This window comes from Rattus rattus, chromosome Y (genome assembly GCF_011064425.1).
Source record: "Rattus rattus isolate New Zealand chromosome Y, Rrattus_CSIRO_v1, whole genome shotgun sequence".
In the NCBI taxonomy this organism is placed as follows: domain Eukaryota; kingdom Metazoa; phylum Chordata; class Mammalia; order Rodentia; family Muridae; genus Rattus; species Rattus rattus.
In genome coordinates this window covers 1,152,770-1,165,404 of record NC_046173.1, presented here as the reverse complement: position 1 = coordinate 1,165,404, position 12,635 = coordinate 1,152,770, and the positions used below count along the sequence as shown (strand labels likewise).

General features: G+C 37.5%; 1 pseudogene; it reads left to right on the top strand.

The window, feature by feature from the left end:
- The window catches only part of LOC116889622, a 35,906-nt pseudogene extending 24,967 nt beyond the window's left edge, over window positions 1-10,939 (top strand).
- The last annotated feature ends 1,696 nt before the right edge of the window (window positions 10,940-12,635 follow it).

Here is a 12,635-nt window from a genome sequence, read left to right as displayed (position 1 = left end):
TAGAAGGAGGGCCAAAAATATTCACAGGAGGATATAAGGAGACATCTTGTGTAGCAAAGACTGAAGGAAAGACCAACCATAGACTGACCCAACAGGGGAAGCCAATCCGGACACAAATCCAGACAACAATGCAGATGCAAAATGGGAATGGTGCGAAGATCATTATATAGCTGTCTGCTGGGAGGCTCTCCCTGAGCTTGCCAAAAACAGAGCCAGATGCTTTCAGCCAATCACTGAACTTCGAACTGGTTTCCCAAAGTAGAAATTAGGGAAAGAACTGAAGTATCTGAAATGGTTTGAAACCCCATAAGAAGAACACAATATCAAACAACCAGAACTCCCCAGAACACCAAGGAAATATACCAGTATCCCAAGAGAACAAAGAGATGGAACTATGGCTCCACATGCTCTGTATATGTAGCAGAGTATAGCCTTTTCTCACACTAATGAGAGGAAAGAACCTGGACCTTTCAAGTCTCAGTGTAGGGCATTGTGTACTCTAGGGAGTAGAGGAATGTCACATGGCAGAAAGGAGCAAGTGGGAGGGGAGGAGAGGGACCAAACTCATAAAAGCAGGAAGGGTCTGTGATTTCAGGTTTCTGAAGGGTAAACCAGGAATTAGGATAACAATTAAATGTAAACAAAAATACAAAAAGGCAAAAAACCCCTCTCTGCTCAGTTATATATTCTCAGTTATCACATTTCCTTAAGCCATTTTTTCATGAGACAAAATGAAGTGCGCCAGACTTTACTAATTTCTATAACTTCTAGGCAACAAAAATAGTGAATGAAATTCATTAAACGAAACACAATTTAATACTTCTTCATGAATACAAAAGATGGAGGTACTAGAGCATAAGAAAGGAATATTACATAGATGTTTTACTTTTTGTGGGCTACGAACTTGCTCTTCCAACTCTTAAAATCAGAGGACAATGTGTGGCAGGTTTGTTCTTTCCTTAAACCCCATGTGTCTTAGGGAAGAAGCTCATGTTGGGAGTGTTGGGGGCAAGTTCCTGCATTGCTGAGACAGCTCAGACTCTGAAAACCTCAGGCATTAAACTGACATAGAACTATATCTGCAAGGTGGAACTGTGTGTATATCTCTCTGGAATTCATAACGAATAGATTCGTTTTGAAATTTTTTGAGATCAGAATTCTATACACCCATGTAATTCCTTCCTCTAAGCATCATGTCTCTGACATATGCGGGTTCAGTCTTAGCAGGACCAAGGGCTTCCTCTTCCACTGGTGATCTTACAAGGATATTCATTGCTACTTTTGAAGTCAGAGTCCAGGGTCAGTCCAGGTATAGTCTTTAGGTAGTGGCTTAGTCTCTGGAAGCTCTAGTTGCTTGGCATTGTTGTTCATAAGGGGTCTCAAACCCTTCAAGCTGTTCCAGTTCTTTCTCTGATTCCTTCAATGGGGGTCCTATTCTCAGTTCAGTGGTTTGCTCCTGGCATTTGCCTCTGTATTTGCTGTATTCTGGCTGTGTTTCTCAGGAGAGTTCTACATCCAGCTCCTGTTGGCCTGCACTTCTTTGCTTCATCCATCTTGTCTAATTGGGTGGCTGTATATATATGGGCCACATGTGGGGCAGGCTCTGAATGGGTGTTCCTTCTGTCTCTGTTTTAATCTTTGCCTCTCTATTCCCTGCAAAGGGTATTCTTGTTCCCCTTTTAAAGAAGGAGTCAAGCATTCGCATTTTGATCATCCGTCCTGAGTTTCATGTGTTCTATGCATCTAGGGTAATTCAAGCATTTGGGCTAATAGCCACTTATCAATGAGTGCATACAATGTGTGTTTTTCTGTGATTGAGTTACCTCACTCAGGATGATATTTTCCAGTTCCCTCCATTTGCCTATGAATTTCATAAAGGCATTGTTTTGATAGCTGAGTAATATTCCATTGTGTAGATGTACCACATTTTCTGTATCCATTCCTCTGTTGAAGGGCATCTGGGTTCTTTCCAGCTTCTGGCTATTATAAATAAGGTTGCTATGAACATAGTGGAGCATGTGTCTTTTTTATATGTTGGGGCATCTTTTGGGTATATGCCCAAGAGACGTATAGCTGGATCATCAGGCAGTTTAATGTCCAACTTTCTGAGGAACCTCCAGACTGATTTCCAGAATGGTTGTACCAGTCTGCAATCACACCAACAATGGAGGAGAGTTTCTCTTTATCCACATCCTCACCAGCATGTGTTGTCACCTGAGTTTTTGATCTTAGCCATTCTCACTGATGTGAGGTGAAATCTCAGGGTTGTTTTGATTTGCATTTCCCTTATGACTAAAGATGTTGAACATTTCTTTAGGTGTTTCTCAGCCATTCGCCATTCCTCAGCTGTGAATTCTTTGTTTAGCTCTGAACCCCATTTTTTAATAGGGTTATTTGTCTCCCTGCAGTCTAACTTCTTGAGTTCTTTATATATTTGGATATACGGCCTCTATCTGTTGTAGGATTGGTAAAGATCTTTTCCCAATCTGTTTTTGCTGTTTTGTCCAAATCACAGTGTGCTTTGCCTTACAGAAGCTTTGCAGTTTTATGAGATCTCATTTGTCGATTCTTGATCTTAGAATATAAGCCATTGGTGTTTTGTTCAGGAAATTTTTTCCACTGCCCATGTGTTCAAGAAGCTGCCCTACATATTCTTCTATTCGTTTGAGTGTACCTGGTTTGATGTTGATGTCCTTGGAATTAAGCTTTTTACAGGGTGATAAGCATGGAAAGATTTGCATTCTTCTACATGTTGACCTTCATTTGAACCAACACCATTTGCTGAAAATGCTATCTTTTCCATTGCATGGTTTTGGCTCCTTTGTAAAAAATCAAGTGCCCACAGGTGTGTGGTTTTATTTCTGGGTTTTCAATTTTGTTCCATTGGTCTGTATGTCTGTCTCTGTACCAATATCATGGAGTTTTTATTACTATTGCTCTGTAATACTGCTTGAGATCAGGGATAGTGATTCTCCCTCAAGTCCTTTTATTGTTGAGAATACTTTTAGCTATCCTGGGTTTTTTGTTATTCCAGATGAATTTGGAAATTGTTCTGTCTAACTCTCTGAAAAATTGGATTGGTATTTTGATGGGGATTGCAGTGAATCCGTAGATCGCTTTTGGTAAAATGGCCATTTTTACTATATTAATCCTGCCGATCCATGATCATGGGAGATCTTTCCATCTTCTGAGGTCTTCTTCAATTTCTTTCTTCAGAGTCTTGAAGTTCTTATTGTACAGATCTTTTACTTGCTTGGTTAAAGTCACACCGAAGTACTTTATATTATTTGGGTCTATTATGAAGGGTGTCGTTTCCCTAATTTCTTTCTTGGCTTGTTTCTCTTTTGTGTAGAGTAAAGGCTACTGATTTATTTGAGTTAATTTTATAATCAGCCACTTTGCTGAAGTTGTTTATCAACTTTATTAGTTCTCAGGTGGAACTTTGGGGATCACTTAAATATACTATCATATCATCTGCAAATAGTGATATTTTGACTTCTTCTTTTCCAATCTGTATCCCCTAGATCTCCTTTTGTTGTCTGATTGTTCTGGCTTGAACTTCAAGAACTGTATTGAATCAGTAGGGAGAGAGTTGGCAGCCTTTTTTAGTCCCTGATTTTAGTGGGATTGCTCTAAGTTTCTCTCCATTTTGTTTAATGTTACCAACTGGTTTGCTGTATATAGCTTTTACTATGTTTAGGTATGGGCCTGAATTCCTATTCTTTCCAGGACTTTTATCATGAAGGGGTGTTGAATTTTTTCAAGTGCTTTCTCAGCATCCAATGAAATGATGATGTGGTTTTGTTCTTTCAGTTTCTTTATATAATGGATCACGTTGATGGTTTTCCATATATTAAACCATCCCTGCAGGCCTGGGATGAAGCCTACTTGATCATGGTGTATGATTGTTTTGATGTGCTCTTGGACTCAGTTTGCAAGAATTTTATTGAGTATTTTTGCATCGATATTCATAAGTGAAATTGGTCTGAAGTTCTCTTTCTTTGTTGGGTCTTTGTGTGATTTAGGTATAAGAGTAATTGTGGCTCCACAGAAGGAATTCAGTAGTGCTCCATCTTTTTCAATTTTGTGGAATAGTTTGTATAATATTGGTATGAGGTCTTCTATGAAGGTCTGATAGAATTCTGTCACTAAACCTGTCTGGACCTGGGCTCTTTTTGGTTGGGAGACCTTTAATGACTGCTTCTATTTCCTTAGGAGTTATGTGGTTGTTTAACTGGTTTATCTGTTCCTGATTTAACTTCGGTACCTGGTATCTGTCTAGGAAATTGTCCATTTCCTGCAGATTTTCAAGTTTTGTTGAATATAGGCTTTTATTGTAAGATCTGATGATTTTTTGAATTTCCTCTGAATCTGTAGTTATGTCTCCCTTTTCATTTCTGATTTTGTTAATTTGTACAGACTCTGTGTGTTCTTTTGTTAGTCTGGCTAAGGATGTATCTTTCTTGTTGATTTTTCTCAAAGAACCAACTTTTGGTTCTGTTGATTCTTTCTATGGTCCTTAATAAAAAAGTCTCATTTGTTTGTTTTAGTTTGGTTTTCAGATAGGAAATCTCTACATAGCTTTGACCATCCTGGTAATTTTTCTGAGGATCATGATGCACTTGAACCCAACATTTCTGCATGCCTTTGCCTCCCAAGTGCTGGGATTAAAGGCATGTTTCACTACCACCTGCCTCATAAAGTTCTTATTTTCTTATCTCATCTGGTTGAACATATATTACATCTCATAGATAGCACTTAATTTAACTTTAGATTGAAAATGGGCACAATCATCTTTGACCAAAGGAAAATTAGTGAACACTGACCTCTCTATCTTCTGAAAACTTTTCTTCTACCATGTAAAGTCTGGACTAACTGGAGAAGAACTGAACTAATTGAGAAGAAATCACTGTCCAAGACCCATTTTGAAATGACAGACATTTTAAAAAATCCAATGGGATAGAGAGTTCATTACCTGGGCAAGTGGGCACTCCTCAGACTGCAGAGTGGGAGAGACCACCATTACTGCCCACACCTTCCCACATCCCTGGCCCAAGAGGAAAATGTATAGTTACTCTGGGTATCAGAAGATGGAGGCACTCAAGTGGCAGATCCTGTGCCTCACAGACACTGCCCAGATCTGAAGGGACCTGATCTATCTACATCCAAATCCCGTAGAAGGGAGAGCTAAACCTTCAAAGCGGCACACATGCCTGGGAAGCCAGGAGAGACTACACTCTGCCCACATTTCTGACACCAAAAGAAAACACATAATGCTGTCTGGACCCCACAGCATGGAGGCACCAGGAAAAGGCAGTATAGGCCTTCCTGGTTGACACCCACATGAAGAAATCAAAAGCAGTCCCCAGGAGAAACTTGAGCCATGGGACCAGAGATAAGACCAACTTTTCTGTTCCAAGTGACCTGCCACGTAGACTCAGGAAAATGGCCACAGGAACAGCTGAAGATCAGTAGACAGGAAAGACTACAAGCCTGAAAGGAGAACACTCTGTTACCATAACGGGATGAAAGAAAACAGGAAAACAGGTCTACAAGACTCCTGACACACAGACCTACAGGACGGTCTAGCCACTGTCAGAAATAGCAGAACAAGGTAACACCAGAGACAACCTGATGGCGAGAGGCAAGCACAGGAACTCAAACAACAGAAGCCAAACTACATGGCATCATCGCCATCTCCAAACAATTCTCCCAACAAAAACTGAATATCTAAACACACCAGAAAAGCATGATCTAGATTTAAAGTCACATTTGATTATGATGATGGAGGACTCTAAGAAAGACATAAAAAACTGCCTTAGAAAAACAGAGGAAACCATAAGTAAAAAGTACAAGCCTACAGAGATGAATCACAAAACCCCATTAAAGAATTCCAGGAAAACAAGCAAACAGGTGAAGGAATTAAAAATGTAAATTGAAGCAATTAATAAAGCACAAAGGGAGACAACCCCGGATTTAGAAAACTGAAGGAAGAGGGAAGGAGCAGTAGATATAAGCATCTCCAACAGAATTCAAGATATAGAAGAAAGAATCTCAGGAACAGAAGATTCCATAGAAATAATCGAAACAACTCTCAAAGATAATGTAAAACAGAAAAAGCTCCTGGTACAAAACATAGAGGAAATCCAGAACTCAACGAGATCAAACCTAAGGATATTAGGAAAAGAAGAGAGTGAAGACTCGCAGCTCATAGGTCCAATAAATATCTTCAACAAAATCATAGAGGAAAACTTCCCTAACCGAAAGAAAGAAATGCCTATAAATATGCAACAAGCATACAGAACTCTATATAGATTGGATCAGAAAAGAAACTCCTCCTGTCACAGAATAACAAAACACCAAATGCGCAAAACAAAGAAAGAATATTTAAAGCAGTAAGGGAAAATGGTCAAGCAACATATAAACACAGACCTATCAGAATCACACCAGACTACTCACCAGAGACTAGGAAAGCCAGGAGATCCTAGACAGATATAACACAGAACCCAAGAGAACACACATGCCAGACCATGTTACTGTATCCAGCAAAACTCTCAATTAACATAGATGGAGAAACCAAGATATTCCATGACAAAACCAAATTTACACAATACTTTCTAAAAATCCAGCCCTAAAAACGAGGCAATCTGCACCCTAGAAAAAGCAAGAAACTAATCATCTTGGCAATAAAACAAAGAGAAGAAAATCACACAAACATAATCTCACATCCAAATACACATATAACAGGAAGCAGCAATCACTATTCCCTAATACTTCTCAACAGCAATGGACTCAACTCCTCAATAAAAAGACATAGACTAACAAACTGGATACCTAATGAGGACCCTGCACTCTGCTGCCTACAGGAAACACACCTCAGAGGCAAAGACAGATACTACCTCAGAGTGAAAGGCTGGAAAACAAATTTCCAAGCAAATTGTCTGAAGAAACAAGCTGGAGTAGCCATTCTAATAGCGAATAGAATCGATTTTCAACTAAAAGTCATCAAAAAAATTAAGGAAGAACACTTCATAATCATCAAACAAAAAGTCCACCAAGATGAACTCTCAATCTTAAATGTCCATGCTCCAAATACAATGGCACCTATATACATAAAAGAAACCTTATTGAAACTCAAAGCACAGATTGCACCTGACACAATATTAGTAGGAAATTTCAACACACCACTCTCATCAGTGGACAGATCATCGAAACAGGAATTAAAAAGATATAGACAGACTAAGAGAAGTCATAAACCAAATGTACTTAATATTTATTTTTAAAATATTCTATCCTAAAACAAAAGGATATACTTTCTTCTCACCACCTCATGGTACTTTCGCAAAAACTGACCATATAATTGGTCATAAAGCAGGAATCAATAGATACAGAAAGATAGAAATAATCCCATGTGTCCTATCAGAGAACCTTGGGCTAAAGCTGGTCTTCAAAAACAATAAGAGAAGAAGGCCCACATATACATGGAAGTTGAACAATGCTCTACTCAATGATAACCTGGTCAAGGAATAACTAAATAAAGAAATTAAAGGCTTCTTAGAGTTTAATGAAAATGAAGGCACAACATACCCAAACTTATGGGACACAATGAAAGCTGTGTTAAGAGGAAAACTCATAGCTCTGAGTGCCTACAGAGAGAAACAGGAGAGAGCATATATCAGCAGCTTGACAGCACATCTAAAGCTCTAGATCAAATAGGAGCAAATACAATCAGGAGGAATAGAAGTCAGGAAATAATCAAACTCGGACCTGTAATTAAACAAGTAGGAACAAAAATGACCATACAAAGAATCAACAGAATGAAAAGTTTGCTCCTTGAGAAAATCAACAATAAACTTTTAGCGAGACTAATGAGAGGACACAGAGAGTGTGTCCAAATTAACAAAATCAAAAATGAAAAGGAAGTCATAAAAACAGAATTAGAGGAAATTCAAAATGCAGCAGATCCTACTACATATGCCTATATTCAACAAAACATTAAAATCTGCAGGAAATGGACAATTTCCTGCGAAGATACCAGGTACTGAATTTAAATCAAGAACAGGTAAACCATTTAAACAACCCCCGTAACTCACAAAGAAGTAGAAGCAGTCATTAAAGGTTTTCCGACCAAAAAGAGCCCAGGTCCAGACGGGTTCAGTGCAGAATTCTATCAGCTGAAGACCTCGTACTAATACTATCCAAACACTTCCACAAAATTGAAACACATGGATCTCTACCGAATTCCAACTTGAAGACACACTTACACTTACAACTAAACAACACAAAGACCTAATATGAAAGAAAAGAAAACTTCATAGCAATTTCCCTTAAGAATATCTATGGAAAAATACTCAATAAAATATTGAGAAAACGAGTCTAAGAGCACATCAAAACAATCATCCACCATGATCATGTAGGGTTCATCCAAGTCATGCAGGGATGACTTAATATATGGAAAATGATAAATGTAATCCATTATATAAACAAACTGAAAGATAACAACCACATGACCATTTCACTAGATTCTGATGATAAAAGTCCTGTAAAGAATATGAATGGAAGACCCATAACTAAATATAGTAAAAGCCATATACAGCAAACCAGTAGCTAACATTAAAATAAATGGAGAGAAACTTGGAGAAATCCTATTAAAATCAGGGACTAGACAAGGCTGCACACTCTCTCCCTACTAATTCAATATAATTCTTGAAATTGTAGCCAGAGCAGTCAGACAACAAAAGGAGATCAAAGGGATACAGATTGGAAAAGAAAAAGTCAAAATATTACTATTTGCAGATGATATGATAGTATATTTAAGCGAACCCAAAGTTCTACCAGAGAAGTACTAAACCTAATAAACACCTTCAGGAAAGTGGCTGGGTATAAAATTAACTCAAATAAATCAGTAGCCTTTCTCTAAACAAAAGAGAAACTTGTCGAGAAGGAAATTTGGGAAAAAACACCCTTCATATAGTCCCAAGCAAGTTAAAGAAATTTGTAATAAAAATTTGTAAAAAAAATTCAAGCCTCTGTAGAAAGAATTTGAAGAAGATCTCAGAAGAGGAAAAGATCTCCCATGCTCATGGATTGACAGGATTAATATAGTATAATTGGCCATTTTACGAAAGTGATCTAGAGTTTGAATGCAATCTCTATCAAAATACCAATCCAATTCTTAAGAGAGTTAGACAGAACTATTTGCAAATTCATCTAGAATGAAAAAATAAAAACCAGGAGAGCTAAAACAATACAAGGACTTCTGGGGAATCACTATCTCTGAACTCAAGCAGTATTACATCGCAATAGTGATTAAAAACTGCATAATATTGGTACAGGGACAGACAGATAGAACAGTGGAATAGAATTGAAGATCCAGAAATGAACCCACTCACCTACGGTCACTTGATTTTGACAAAGAAGCCAAAACCATCCAATGGACAAAAAATAGCATTTTCAGCAAATGGTGCAGTTTCAACTCCAGGTCAGCATGTAGAAGAATGCAGATTGATCTATGCTTATCACCCTGTACAAAGCTTAAGTCCAAGTGGATCAAGGACCTCCACATCAAACCAGATACACTCAAACTAATAGAAGAAAAAATGGGGAAGCATCTCAAACACATGGGCACTGGAAAAAATTTCCTGAACAAAACACCAATGGCTTATGTTCTAAGATCAAGAATCGACAAATGGGATATCATAAAACTGCAAAGCTTCTGCAAGGCAAAGGACACTGTTGTCAGGACAAAACGACAACCAACAAATTGGGAAAGGATCTTCACCAATCCTACAATTGATAGAGGGCTTATATGCAAAATATACAAAGTGTTCAAGAAATTAGACTGTAGTGAGACAAATAACCCTATTAAAAGTGGTGTTCAGTACTAATCAAAGAATTCACAGTGGAGGAATCCTGAATAGCTGAGAAAAACCTAAACAAACATTCAAAATTAAATTTCCTACTCACTTCACTTGCTCCATAGCCAGAGGCCTTATCTGGAGAACTTTTATTTAAGAGTGGTTTCTTCTGAGTCACTAGACATTCCCAAGGTCAATGCCTTTAAAGAGGGATATATTTTCTTTTTCTCTAGGTACGGACTATCACTCCTGTCTTTCTCTATCCTCTCCTTGGTTTTTTTTTTCTGTCTTTTCTTTTACTCCCTTTCTTTTCTTTCCTTACACTTACCAAGAAGCTCCTGAAGAGCTGATAGGAGCAGGGTGGAGTTTGAGTTTCCCATGCTTTACGAGCTTATTTACGATCTATTTATGAGCATGGTGAGCTGGCATGTTTATTTGCACATGGTCTTGTAGCTCATCATTAGTGGGCTCTTTCCAGCAAATACACTCATGCCCAGGATGGTAGCAATTCAAAAGAAAAACAAATTCAGCACACAAACAAGAAAGAAAATTCCAAATCCTAGACCACAGACTTTTTTAACCTCTAAACCAAGGCTCTCATTGTCTATTCTTACTCCAGAGAACCTTACTTTGTAGCCTCTATACCAAGGCTTTCATCGTCTCTGCTTACTCTAGAGAACCTTACTGTCCCTATTAGGGAATTTTATATTCCCTTATCCAGGAACTTTATTGTCCCTTATCCAGCTTTATCATACCTTATCCAGGAGCTTTATCGTTCCTTGTCCAGGAGCCTTATTGTCCCCTATCTGGAAGCCTTATCGTCCCATATCTGGGAGCCTTATTGTCGCCTATCCGGGAGCCTTATTGTCCCATATCTGAGAGCCTTATTGTCCCCTATCTGGGAACTTACTGACGTCGCAGTCCTGAGTCTGGAAAGTTCTGAAATCCACACGAGAAAAGAGAATTTTCTCGGATCTCCGTACATGGCCACCAGTTGTTGCGCCCACCTCGACCAGCAAGGAAGACGCAACACTGTTGGATTCTTTTTAACAGCCTTTATTGCAGGAACACCTCATTCTTGATACAGCGGACCCCGGGGACCAAAGGCCCTTGCCTTAAATACAAGACAGACTCTGGCTGTAAACTTGTCCTCTAGGGATTGGTGGAGTATGAAATACTTTATTAGCATGAATATCACCCTGGCCTTTTAGATGCCAGAGGAATGCCAAAGACATGGTTTTAATGTTTGTATACCACAAACTACCACTAGATGTCAACGCCATCTTTAGCCTCTCCCAACAATTATCCTAGATTTTGGTCTGTTATTACTTTGGATCTTGTGACAACTGATCCTCATTTCTCATTATTTTTTAATTTTGTAAGATATACGAGTGGTATTTGACATTAAAATCAAAACTCAGAAATGTTCATCAGAAAAGGAATATGAGGGATATGTTTAGTGTGTCACATTACTGTACACTTAGTTTATTATTTTTGTTAACTTATCCATATATGTTCAGGATTCATAAATTGAGTTTTCTTATAGATGAACAGTTTCTTACATTATGTTATTTTATATTATTGTATTTTCTATTCATGCACAGTTTTTTCTTGCTATATTTGATATTTTATGTAAATAGACATTGTTTGTGGCAAAATAAATGAATACTGTGGCATATATATATATATATATATATATATATATATATATATATGTATATTCACATATGCCCCATCCCAATTATAGATTTTTCCATTCTTAAATCTATCCTCTCATTTAATTCTAAGAACAGCAGTGCCACAAAGGATTTAAAACCTTCATATCTATGCTGTTCATCTATCATTGAAAGCTGACCAGGCAGCAGAGTATTGAAAGGAAGATTGTTAGGCACACAGTGTATTAAGTTAAAGTTCTACCTCACTATTTGAAGCACTGGGAGAAGACCAAGCTCATATATGCCACAAATGTTTAGATGCTTGGTACAATCCTTGTTTGCTCTTTGTTTGGCCTCCTGTTGCTTCAAGTACCATGTTCTTGTTCTTTGTCATCTTCCTCTGGATTCCATATCCTGCAGGTCTATCATTCCTTTCCCTTCATCTTACATAAAACTTCAGAGTTCTGTTTTGCTGTTGTTCACGTTTTGTATGTGTTCTTCAGTAGCAGAAAGGAAAATCAGAGTGGAAATGTGTAATAACCTTCTATCTTTGAAATTCAGCCCAAAAATTTGCATCTCAAATTTCATAAAAGGGAGAAAATATGCATGCAGTGTGTTTTCATTGATTCTCTGAGTATATTTTGATATATTTTCAATAAATTTTGATTATACATTGGTTATTATGCTTTGTGTATGGCACTAACAAATTTTCAAGAGTGAAACAATAATAAAAAACTTGGTTGTTTTGAAAAACAGATAGTGTTATTCATAAGTAGATCTCAAGTGTAGTTTTAGTTATGTACAATACAATTCTTCTATATAAATCACATATAATTTATAGAACAGCACTTTTATCCATTTCTATTATATTTCTCATACAAATGTCTTCCTGATTCTTCACAAAATATTACAGGATATTTTCTTGTAATTTTAAACATTTACTCTATTAGGGTTCTCAATATTCCTCACAAATTAATTAGACACAGTTAATTCTTCCTCAGTTGCATCCCTTATGAATTTTTAAATATACCAAATTACCAAATGATAAAGGGCCAGTGTTCCCTTATCATGATGTACAAAGCTAAAATCTAAGAAATCATCAGATTTCTCAGAAATTACAATA